The following is a 13,229-nucleotide window of genomic DNA, read 5'->3' as shown; positions in this document are numbered from 1 at the left end:
CTTGCACTAGAGTCAATAATCTAGTTACATTGTGATGAATCAAACACCCATAGAGTTCTGGTGTTGATCATGTTTTGCTCGAGGAAGAGGTTTAGTCAATGGATCTGCGACATTCAGGTCCGTATGCACTTTACAAATATCTATGTCTCCATTTTGAACATTTTTACGAATGGAGTTGAAGCGACGCTTGATATGCCTGGTCTTCCTGTGAAATCTGGGCTCCTTGGCAAGGGCAATAGCTCCAGTGTTGTCACAGAAGAGAGTCATCGGGCACGACGCATCGGGAATTACTCCTAGGTCGGTAATGAACTCCTTCACCCAAATTGCTTCTTGTGCTGCCTCCGAGGCTGCCATGTATTCCGCTTCACATGTAGATCCCACCATGACGCTTTGCTTGCAACTGCACCAGCTGACTGCCCCACCATTCAAAATATACACGTATCCGGTTTGTGACTTAGAGTCATCCAGATCTGTGTCGAAGCTAGCATCGATGTAACCCTTTACGACGAGCTCTTCGTCACCTCCATAGACGAGAAACATATCCTTAGTCCTTTTCAGGCACTTCAGGATATTCTTGACCGCTGTCTAGTGTTCCATGCCGGGATTACTTTGGTGCCTTCCTACCAAACTTACGGCAAGGTTTACATCAGGTCTGGTACACAACATGGCATACATGATAGACCCTATGGCCGAGGCATAGGGGACGACACTCATCTTTTCTCTATCTTCTTCCGTGGTCGGGCATTGAGCCGTGCTCAATCTCATACCTTGCAATACAGGCAAGAACCCCTTCTTGGACTGATCCATATTGAACTTCTTCAATATCTTGTCAAGGTACGTACTTTGTGAAAGACCAACGAGGCGTCTCGATCTATCTCTATAGATCTTGATGCCTAATATATAAGTAGCTTCTCCAAGGTCCTTCATTGAAAAACACTTGTTCAAGTAGGCCTTTATGCTTTCCAAGAATTCTATATCATTTCCCATCAATAGTATGCCATCCAGATATAATATGAGAAATGCTACAGAGCTCCCACTCACTTTCTTGTAAACACAGGCTTCTCCATAAGTCTGTGTAAACCCAAACGCTTTGATCATCTCATCAAATTGAATGTTCCAACTCCGAGATGCTTGCACTAGCCCATAGATTGAGCGTTGGAGCTTGCACACCTTGTCAGCATTCTTAGGATCGACAAAACCTTCCGGCTGCATCATATACAATTCTTCCTTAAGAAAACCATTAAGGAATGCCGTTTTGACGTCCATTTTCCATATCTCATAATCATACAATGCGGCAATTGCTAACATGATTCAGACGGACTTCAGCTTCGCTACGGGTGAGAAAGTCTCATCGTAGTCAACCCCTTGAACTTGTCGATAACCCTTAGCAACAAGCCAAGCCTTATAGATGGTCACATTACCATCCGTGTCTGTCTTCTTCTTAAAGATCCATTTATTTTTATGGCTCGCCGATCATCGGGCAAGTCAGTCAAAGTCCATACTTTGTTTTCATACATGGATCCTATCTCGGATTTCATAGCTTCCAGCCATTTGTCGGAATCTGGGCCCACCATCGCTTCTTCATAGTTCGAAGGTTCACCATTGTCTAACAACATGATTTCCAGGATAGGGTTGCCGTACCACTCTGGTGCGGAACGTGTCCTTGTGGACCTTCGAAGTTCAGTAGCAACTTGATCTGAAGTTTCATGATCATCACCATTAACTTCCTCCCTAGTCGGTGCAGGCACCTCAGGAACAATTTCTTGAGCTGCGCCACTCTCCGGTTCAAGAGGCAATACTTCATCAAGTTCTACTTTCCTCCCACTTACTTCTTTCGAGAGAAACTCTTTCCCTAGAAAGGATCCATTCTTGGCAACAAAGGTCTTCCCTTCGGATCTAAGATAGAAGGTATACCCAATAGTTTCTTTAGGGTATCCTATGAAGACGCATTTTTCCGATTTGGGTTCGAGCTTTTCAGGTTGAAGTTTCTTGACATAAGCATCGCATCCCCAAACTTTCAGAAACGACAGCTTAGGTTTCTTGCCAAACCACAATTCATATGGTGTTGTCTCAACGGATTTTGACGGAGCCCTATTTAAAGTGAATGCAGCAGTCTCTATAGCATAACCCCAAAATGATAGGGTAGATCGGTAAGAGACATCATAGATTGTACCATATCCAATAGGGTGCGATTATGATGTTCGGACACACCATTACGCTGTGGTGTTCCAAGCGGCGTGAGTTGTGAAACTATTCCACATTTCCTTAAGTGCGTGCCAAATTCATGACTCAAATATTCTCCCCCACGATCTGATCATAAGAACTTGATTTTCCTGTCACGTGATTCTCAACCTCACTCTGAAATTCCTTGAACTTTTCAAAGGTCTCAGACTTGTGTTTCATTAAGTAGACATACCCATATCTACTTAAGTCGTTAGTGAGGGTGAGGACATAACGATAGCCAGCGCGAGCCTCAACGCTCATTGGACCGCACACATCAGTATGTATGATTTCCAATAAGTTGGTTGCTCGCTCCATTGTTCCGGAGAACGGAGTCTTGGTCATTTTGCCCATGAGGCATGGTTCGCACGTGTCAAATGATTCATAATCAAGAGACTCCAAAAGTCCATCTGCATGGAGTTTCTTCATGCGTTTGACACCAATGTGACCAAGGCGGCAGTGCCACAAGTATGTGGGACTATCATTATCAACCTTACATCTTTTGGCATTCACACCATGAATGTGTGTAACATCATGTTCGAGATTAAATAAGAATAAACCATTGACCAGCGGGGCATGACCATAAAACATATCTCTCATATAAATAGAACAACCATTATTCTCAGATTTAAATGAGTAGCCATCTCGCATTAAACGAGATCCAGATACAATGTTCATGCTCAAAGCTAGTACTAAATAACAATTGTTGAGGTTTAAAACTAATCCCATAGGTAAATGTAGAGGTAGCGTGCCGACGGTGATCACATCGACCTTGGAACCATTCCCGACGCGCATCGTCACCTCGTCCTTCGCCAATCTCCGTTTATTCCGCAGTTCCTGTTTTGAGTTACAAATATGAGCAACTGCACCGGTATCAAATACCCAGGAGCTACTACGAGCGCTGGTAAGGTACACATCAATAACATGTATATCACATATACCTTTGGTATTGCCGGCCTTCTTTTCTGCTAAGTACTTGGGGCAGTTCCGCTTCCAGTGACCGTTTCCCTTGCAATAAAAGCACTCAGTCTCAGGCTTGGGTCCATTCTTTGACTTCTTCCCGGCAGCTTGCTTACCGGGCGCGGCAACTCCCTTGCCGTCCTTCTTGAAGTTCTTTTTACCCTTGCCTTTCTTGAACTTAGTGGTTTTATTCACCATCAACACTTGATGTTCCTTTGATTTCCACCTCTGCTGATTTCAGCATTGAATATACCTCGGGAATAGTCTTTTCCATCCCCTGCATATTGAAGTTCATCACAAAGCTCTTGTAGCTAGGTGGGAGCGACTGAAGGATTCTGTCAACGACCGCATCATCCGGGAGATTAACTCCTAGCTAACACAAGCGGTTATGCAGCCCAGACATTTTGAGTATGTGCTCGCTGACAGAACTGTTCTCCTCCATCTTAAAACTGTAGAACTTGTCGGAGACTTCATATCTCTTGACCCGGGCATGAGCTTGGAAAACCATTTTCAGCTCTTGGAACATCTCATATGCTCCGTGTTGCTCAAAACGCTTTTGGAGCCCCGGTTCTAAGATGTAAAGCATGCCGCACTGAACCAGGGAGTAATCATCACTACGCGTATGCCAAGCATTCATAACGTCTTGTTCTGCAGGAAAAACAGGTGCTTCACCTAGCGTTGCATCAAGGACATATGCTTTCCTGGCAGCTATGAGGATAATCCTCAGGTTACGGGCCTAGTCCGTGTAGTTGCTGCCATCATCTTTCAGCTTGGTTTTCTCTAGGAACGCGTTGAAGTTGAGGGCAACATTAGCATGGGCCATTTGATCTACAAGACATATTGCAAACATTTTAGACTATGTTCATGATAATTAAGTTCATCTAATCAAATTATTTAATGAACTCCCACTCAGATAGACATCCCTCTAGTCATCTAAGTGATACATGATCCGAGTCAACTAGGCCGTGTCCGATCATCACGTGAGACGGACGAGTCATCATCGGTGAACATTTTCATGTTGATCGTATCTTCTATACGACTCATGTTTGACCTTTCGGCCTTCCGTGTTCCGAGGCCATGTCTGTATATGCTAGACTCGTCAAGTCAACCTAAGTGTATTGCGTGTGTAAATCTGGCTTACACCCGTTGTATGCGAACGTTAGAACCTATCACACCCGATCATCACGTGGTGCTTCGGAACAACGGACCTTAGCAACGGTGCATAGTTAGGGGGAACACTTTCTTGAAATTATTGCGAGGGATCATCTTATTTATGCTATCGTCGTTCTAAGCAAATAAGATGTAAAACATGATAAACATCACATGCAATCAAATAGTGACATGATATGGCCAATATCATTTTGCTCCTTTTGATCTCCATCTTCGGGGTGCCATGATCATCGTCGTCACCGGCATGACACCATGATCTCCATCATCGTGTCTTCATGAAGTTGTCTCGTCAACTATTACTTCTACTACTATGGCTAACGGTTAGCGATAAAGTAAAGTAATTGCATGACGTTTATGTTGACACGCAGGTCATAAATAAATTAAGACAACTCCTATGGCTCCTGCCGGTTGTCATACTCATCGACATGCATGTCATGATTCCTATTACAAGAACATGATCAATCTCATACATCACATATATTATTCATCACATCCTTTTGGCCATATCACATCACACGACATATCACTACTGGAATCAGCTCATTTGCCATCTGCCAGCTCTTTGCCGTCAGCTAGCGGACGGCAAAGAAGCTCTTTGCCATCAGCTACCCAAAAGATGACAACAAAGAAATGGCAGACGACAAAGAAGCTCTTTGCCGTCCGCGAGCTCTTTGCCGTCTGCCAGCGGACGGCAAAGATTGCCGTCCGCTGGCAGACGGCAAAGAGAGGTGGCCCCCACCCCCCGCCCGTTTGGAAAAAAACTTAACGGTCCACCTCTTTGCCGTCTGCCAGCAGACGACAAAGAGGCAAAAGGGCGGACGGCAAAGAGAGGCGGATGGCAAAGAGGGCACTACCTAACGTCCCGTACCCCCCGCCCGTTACTCTGTTCTCTCCTCTCCCCCGACGCGCCCCGCCACCACTTCCCACCCCGCCGCCGCCGCCGCCGCCCGCCGCGCGCCGCCCCCCCCCCCCCCGCCGCCCCGTCGCCCCGTCGCCCCGTCACCCCGTCGCCCCCCCCCCCCCGCCCCGGCCCCCCGCCGCCCCGGCACCCCGGCCCCCCCGCGCCCCGGCCCCCCGCCGCCCCGCGCCCCACCGCCCCGGCCCCGGCCAGCTCCTCCACCGCCCCGCCCCCCTCCTCCACCGGCCCTGCCCCAGGTGAGCCCCCCTCCTTTTTTTTGTTTTTTTCTATTTTTTTCCTTTTTAGTTTTAGTTTAGTTTTAGTTTTAGTTTTAGTTTTAGGTTTAGTTTTAGTTTAGTTTTAGGTTTAGATTTAGTTTTTTCCTTTTTTTCTGTTTTATTAGTTTTAGGTTTATGTTTAGTTTAGATTTAGTTTTATTTTTAGTTTTAGTTTTAGGTTTAGTTTTAGGTTTAGTTTAGTTTGAGGAAAGAAGAAGAAGAAGAAGAGAAAAAGAGGAGAGGAGGAGAAGAAGAAGAGGAAAAAGGAAAGGAAGAAGAAGAAGAGGAGGAGGAGAAGAAAAAAGAAGAAGAGGAAGAAGAAGAAGAAAAAAGAGGAGAGGAGGAGAAGAAGAAGAGGAAAAAGGAAAGGAGGAGGAGGAAGAAGAAGAAGAATAAGGAAAAAAAGGAAGAAAAGGAAGAAAAGGAAGAATAGGAAGAAGAAGAAAAGGAAAAAAGAGGGAAAAAACCCGATCCGACACGACACCCCGACCCGACACGGCACCCCGACCCCGACCCGGCACCCCGACACGACACAACGACCCCTAGACCCCGACCCCGACACCCCGACCCCGACCCCGACCCCGACACCCCGACCCCGAGCCTGACTCGACACCCCGACCCCGACCCGGCACCCCGACCCGACACCCCGACCCTGAGACCCGACCCCGACACCGACACGACACCCCGACACCGACACCCTGACACCACACCCACCCTTACCCCGACACCGACACGGCACCCCGACCCGGCACCCCGACCAGACACCCCGACCCCGAGACCCCGACCCCGAGCCTGACCCGACACCCCAACCCCGAGACCCCGACCCCGACCCGGCACCCAACCCGAGAACTATGCATGTATCGTTGGATGAAACTATTGTAATATATATGGTTGGATGCCTCTATGTTGAACTTGTTATGTATGATGGAACTATGCATGTAATATATATGGTTGGATGATGAAGTTATGTGTTGGATATCTTATATGTTTGCTCTGTAGTGGCCTTTTCAAATATATCTATATATGTCATATATATTTGTGATGAAAATTGTTGGATTTAATAAAAAACAGATAAAAGAGCCAATAAGCAGGCTCTTTGCCGTCGGCCACCGACGGCAATGGGATCTTTGCCGTCCGCCGCAGACGGCAAAGAAGACACGTGGCATCCAGCTGTGCTTCCTGGGAGCTGACCTATTTGGTCAGTTTGCCTACAGTGGCAGACGGCAAAGACTTTGCCATCAGTGGCAGACGGCAAAGAACCTGCCATGTAGTGACGTGTAGATGACATCATACGGCGGACGGCAAAGACACTAGAAATTTTGCCGTCAGCGGCGGACGGCAAAGGCCTGCCGTTAGCCACTTAACAGACTGACAGTGCAATTATTGCCATCCGCTCTCTTTGCCGTCCGCCGCAGACGGCAAAGGGCCTTTGCCGTCAGCCGCCAGGAAGCGGATGGCAAAGTAGCTGTTTACCGTAGCCTACTTTGCCGGAGCCTTTTGCCGTCCGCGGCTGACGGCAAAGGCCTTTGCCGTCCGCCGTTCATGCCTTTGCCGTCCGCCGTGGCAGACGGCAAAATAGCGGATTCCTGTAGTGTATGCTGCAAAAACAAGTTAGACGTCCTCTAATTGTTGTTGCAAGTTTTACGTGGCTGCTATAGGTTTCTAGCAAGAACGTTTCTTACCTACGCCAAAACCACAACGTGATATGCCAATTTCTATTTACCCTTCATAAGGACCCTTTTGATCGAATCCGATCCGACTAAAGTGGGAGAGACAGACACCCACTAGCCACCTTATGCAACTAGTGCATGTCAGTCGGTGGAACCAGTCTCACGTAAGCGTACGTGTAAGGTCGGTCCGGGCCGCTTCATCCCACGATGCCGCCGAATCAAGATAAGACTAGTAACGGCAAGTAAATTGACAAAATCAACACCCACAACAACTTGTGTTCTACTCGTGCATAGAAACTACGCATAGACCTGGCTCATGATGCCACTATTGGGGAACGTAGCATAATTTTAAAATTTTCTATGCATCACCAAGATCAATCTATGGAGACATCTAGCAACGAGAGGGAGAGGAGTGCATCTACATACCCTTGTAGATCGCAAGCGGAAGCGTTCAAGAGAACGGGGTTGATGGAGTCATACTCGTCGTGATCCAAATCACCGATGACCGAGCGCCGAACGGACGACACCTCCGCGTTCAACACATGTACGGTTGGGAGAGACGTATCCTCCTTCTTGATCCAGCAAGGGAAGGAGAGGTTGATGGAGATCCAGTAGCACGACGGCGTGGTGGTGGAAGTAGCGGGATCCCGGCAGGGCTTCGCCAAGCGCAAGCGGGGAGGAAGAGGTGTCACGGGAGGGAGGGAGGCGCCATGGACTTGGGTTCGGCTGCCCTCCCTCCCTTCCACTATATATAGGGCCAGGGGGGCTCCGACCCCCTTGTAGATCCCATCTAGGGAGGGGCGGCGGCCAAGGGGGGGGGGGCTTGCCCCCCAAGTTTGGTGGGGCGCCCCCCACCCCAAGGTTTCCAACCCTAGGCGCAGGAGGAGGCCCGTGGGGGCGCACCAGCCCACTAGGGGTTGGTTCCCTTCCCACTTCAGCCCATGGGGCCCTCTGGGATAGGTGGCCCCACCCGGTGGACCCCCGGGACCCTTTCGGTGGTCCCGATACAATACCGATGACCCCCGAAACTTTCCCGGTGGCCGAAACTGGACTTCCTATATACAAATCTTTACCTCCGGACCATTCCGGAACTCCTCGTGATGTTCGAGATCTCATTCGGGACTCCGAACAACTTTCGGGTTACCGCATACTAATATCTCTACAACCCTAGCGTCACCGAACCTTAAGTGTGTAGACCCTACGGGTTCGGGAACCATGCAGACATGACCGAGACAACTCTCCAGCCAATAACCAACAGCGGGATCTGGATACCCATGTTGGCTCCCACATATTCCATGATGATCTCATTAGATGAACCATGATGTCGAGGATTCAATCAACCCCGTATTCAATTACCTTTGTCAATCGGTACGTTACTTGCCCGAGATTCGATCGTCAGTATCCCAATACCTCGTTCAATCTCATTACCGGCAAGTCACTTTACTCGTTTTGCAACACATCATCCCGTCACCAACCCTTAGTCACATTGAGCTCATTACGATGATGTCTTATCGAGTGGGCCCAGAGATACCTCTCCGTCATGCGGAGTGACAAATCCCAGTCTCGATTCGTGCCAACCCAACAGACACTTTCGGAGATACCCGTAGTGCACCTTTATAGTTACCCAGTTACGTTGTGACATTTGGCACACCCAAAGTATTCCTATAGTATCCAGGAGTTGCAAAATCTCATGGTCTAAGGAAAGGATACTTGACATTAGAAAAGCTCTAGCAGACGAACTACACGATCTTGTGCTATGCTTAAGATTGGGTCTTGTCCATCACATCATTCTCCTAATGATATGATCCCGTTATCAATGACATCTAATGTCCATAGTCAGGAAACCATGACTATCTGTTGATCAACGAGCTAGTCAACTAGAGGCTCACTAGGGACATGTTGTGGTCTATGTATTCACACATGTATTATGATTTCCGGATAACACAATTATAGCATGAACAATAGACAACTATCATGAACAAGGAAATATAATAATAACCATTTTATTATTGCCTCTAGGGCATATTTCCAACACCAACCACCCCGATGCACCAGCCTCCCCTGCTTTCTCCCCACTGACGAACATGCAACCACGCCATTGTTTGAGATTGTTGCAGTTCATTATTTTATTTTTGGAGGAAAATTAGTGCACTGCAGTTTGTTGTTCCCATCGATGAGATTTGTGTATTTTGTGTTCTTCTGAAGACAAATAAAATTGCATATGCAGTCCACTGTACTTTTGCTCTTGAGGTTCATTTTACTCTCTCTTTTTTGCAGAAAAGATAGGTGATGCAGTCCGCCGGCCTCCTCCCATGGCGAATTTGGGTGACGCACGGGCTCCTACCCCTTTGGGTGTTTTGCAGGTGAATATTGTAATGCCGGCCGGAAGTGCACTGCTGCTGGGTGCCCGTGGATCAGGGGCGGCTGCCGTGCAGTACGCATCAACAAATAGGCATAGCAACCGTTCCACTCTCCTCTTGGGGTAATTTTGGTTGTTGTTGATGCAGTGCAACGGGCCTGTTCATGAAGTACACTGGCTCCGTGGCGAGCAGTGGAGAGGACACGGGTGTGCAGTTCCCCGTCCCCGTAGTTGTCCACTGAACCTATAGAAGCCCATCTTGTATGTGAGCATATGGCTAGAAACATTGCGGTGTGGTTTCGGTTGTCGTCCACGTGCACTTTGTTTTGGGGGGCAGTACATATGTTCTTTGTGGATGTGCACTTCATTCGGGCCGAGCTCCATGAAGCTCAGTTTGCGCGCGTGTGCGGCTCGGCTACCTATTTCGTGCAGTCGACTACATCAATACTTGAAGTGTGTTTGGTCCTCGGATGTGGTTCACTTTTAAGAGTGATGTTATTCACTTGCGCCCAATACGAAAAAATGTGAAAGATTTAGCAAAACAACAAGATATTATTGCGGTTCACTTTGATATATGTCGCGGTTCACTTGCCCTCGTCTATGTGGTCCACTTTCGTTCATAAAAGATGTTAAAAAAGACAACAAAAACTCGTCTAAGAAAGTTTATGTCCGACCAAAGAAATTATGCAGCTCACTTGCCCGTCCAATGCAGTGCGGTTTTCAGTTTGAAGCAGTGCGGTCGGGCGTATGATGTTATTCATCTCGTAAGTGTAAAAGAAAAAAATGTTACCAAAACGACAAAAAAAGTAATGAGGTTCACTGCTCGATAGTGTTGCGGTTCACTTACGCCCGACGTGAAGTGCGGTCCACTTCCTCGTCCTTGAAAAAATTACATTTGAATAAAAGAAAACCATGCATTCCTCTTACCCGACTGATGCAGTGCGGTTTTTTGTCGGATGCAGTGCGGTTTTCAGTCGGATGAAGTACGCACGTCGATTTGGGGTGTCGCGAAAAACAAAGTGTCCGCATTTTGGTAAATTCGAAATTCCTCTTAAACCGTAATGAATTAGAGAGAGTGTTCTACATGAAAAAGTTGCGCCTCGTCGATATATTTCCAACAGCGTATCGTTTGAATCATTCCGACTAGCGGTTTGTAAAAATTTCGCGAAAAATGGCCGTTGCCATTCGTCATCTGCCGCACGATTTTCAAAATTAACTTAAAACCATAAGGAATCTCAAAAACATTTTAACATATGAATGTTGCGCCTTGTCCATAGCTTTTCAATGGTATATTACATGCCTTGTTTCGACAAACGTTAAAAAACTGAAGCGAAAACAGTACCAAAAATTTGAAAAAAAAATTGAAAAACAGAATTCCGCGATTTTGTAAATTTGAAACTGCTCTTAAACCATAACGAATTAGAGAAAACAATAGTTATGAAAAAGATGCGCCTCGATGATATCTATCCAACGGTGTATCATTTGCCTCATTCCGACGAGCGGTTTAGAAAAAACGCGAAAAATGCTCACTGCCACTCTTTGTGGGCCACACCGTTTTTGAAACTGCTCTTAAACCGTGGGGAATCCTGAAAAGTGTTCAACATGGCAAAGTTGCGCCTAATCCGTAGCTTTCCAACGGTATATTACATGTCTCGTTCCGATAAACGGTTAAAAAATTAGAGCGAAAACAGTACCAGAAAAACACTACACGTAGTTTTTTCCGACACGAAGTTCACTAGTCTCTGTAATGCAGTGCTCTTGCTAAAGAAAATGCAGTGCCCTCGCGTTGAGCATGCAGTGCGGAAGTGTTATCAGAATAACTATTCTGATAATATTATCAGCATAGACGGGCTATATATATATAGTCATATGATCTCTTATGCTAAAGTAACAATTCATTCACATACTCAAGTATAAATCAGAAACTTCATTGAAAACTAACAAACTATAATCTCAGTCATTGAAGCAATCGCAATTTATCATAACATAGGAAAGAGTCAATATAAGAGCTTCTCAGCAAGTCCACATACTCAAATATTTTTTAGTTTTTCACAATTGCTAACACTCACGCGATATTTATGGTTATGAAGTTTTAATCGGACACAGAGAAAGATAGGGGCTTATAGTTTTGCCTCCCAACTTTTTACCTCAAGGATAATGTCAACAATAATAGTTCATGAAAACCCACATCCAATTAGCCATATATATTAGGATTTTTCCAACACATTGTGCTCACCAAAGGATAAAATGTAAAAAGGAAAGGTGAAGATCACCATGACTCTTTGCATGAAGTATAAGACAAAAATAAAAGATAGGCCCTTCACAGAGGGAAGCAGAGGTTGTCATGTGCTTTTATGGTTGGATGCACAAAATCTTAATGCAAAAGAACGTCACTTTATATTGCCACTTGTGATATGGACCTTTATTATGCAGTCCGTCGCTTTTATTTCTTCCACATCACAAGATCATATAAAGCTTATTTTCTCCACACTAATAAGTCATACATATTTAGAGAGCAATTCTTATTGCTTGCAACGATGACAACTTACTTGAAGGATCTTACTCAATCCATAGGTAGATATGGTGGACTCTCATGGTAAGACTGGTTTTAGGGATATTTGGAAGCACAAGTAGTATCTCTACTTGGTGCAAAGAAATTGACTAGCAAGAGAGGGAAAGGCAAGCTCAAAATGTTGGATGATCCATGACAATATAATTTATCTCAGATGTAAGAAAACATAACCCATTACGTTGTCTTCCTTGTCCAACATCAACTCTTTAGCATATCATACTTTAATGAGTGCTCACAATTATAAAAGATGTCCAAGATAGTATATTTATATGTGAAAACCTCTCTTTCTTTATTACTTCCTATTAATTGCAATGATGACCAAAACTATGTTTGTCAACTCTCAACAACTTTTATTCATCATACTCTTTATATGTGAAGTCACTACTCTCCATAAGATCCATATGATCTCTTTATTTCTTCTCTTTTATTCTATTCCCTCAAGATCATAGAAAAATAATCAAGACCTTGACTCAACACTAATCTTTATTATATATAGCTCACGGACTCGATTACATAGAATGATCATAAAGCAAAACTCACAACTAGATCATACTAAAACTTTATTCTACTAGATCAAGATATTACCAAAAGGTTCGAACTAAGGAAAATGGTAAAGATAAAAGTGATGGTGATATGATACCGGGGCACTCCCTCAAGCTTGGCAGTTGCCAAGGGGAGTGCCCATACACATGTGTTTATGTTTCCTTCCTCGGAGGTGGTGATGAAGGAGTTGTTGATGGCGTGCGCTTCTTCCTTAATTTGCGCTTGAGGACAAAATTCTTCTCCTTTAGATCCTCGATCTCCCGCTCAAGGCTTAGTACCTTTTTGCATAGTTCTTGTTTGTTCTCCTACAAGAGACGAAAAGGGATAAACTTGATCTTAGGTTTCTTTGCTCTATTGGGGAGGCTTGACTTTTTGAACTCCACATGCATGTCCCCAGGTTGAGGTAATGGGACTTCATCTTCATCTGAGCTCGTCTCCTCCTTTCCCTTAGGCTCATAGTCTTCTTCTTCCTCCGTGGTCCAACCACAATGCTCCAAGTCCCCGTAGACCTTATGATCTGCAAGGTAATCAGCCACATAGCTTTCTCCCTCCGAATCTT

Source organism: Triticum aestivum, chromosome 3A (assembly GCF_018294505.1).
Source record: "Triticum aestivum cultivar Chinese Spring chromosome 3A, IWGSC CS RefSeq v2.1, whole genome shotgun sequence".
In the NCBI taxonomy this organism is placed as follows: Eukaryota; Viridiplantae; Streptophyta; class Magnoliopsida; order Poales; family Poaceae; genus Triticum; species Triticum aestivum.
This window is presented reverse-complemented; position numbering follows the sequence as displayed.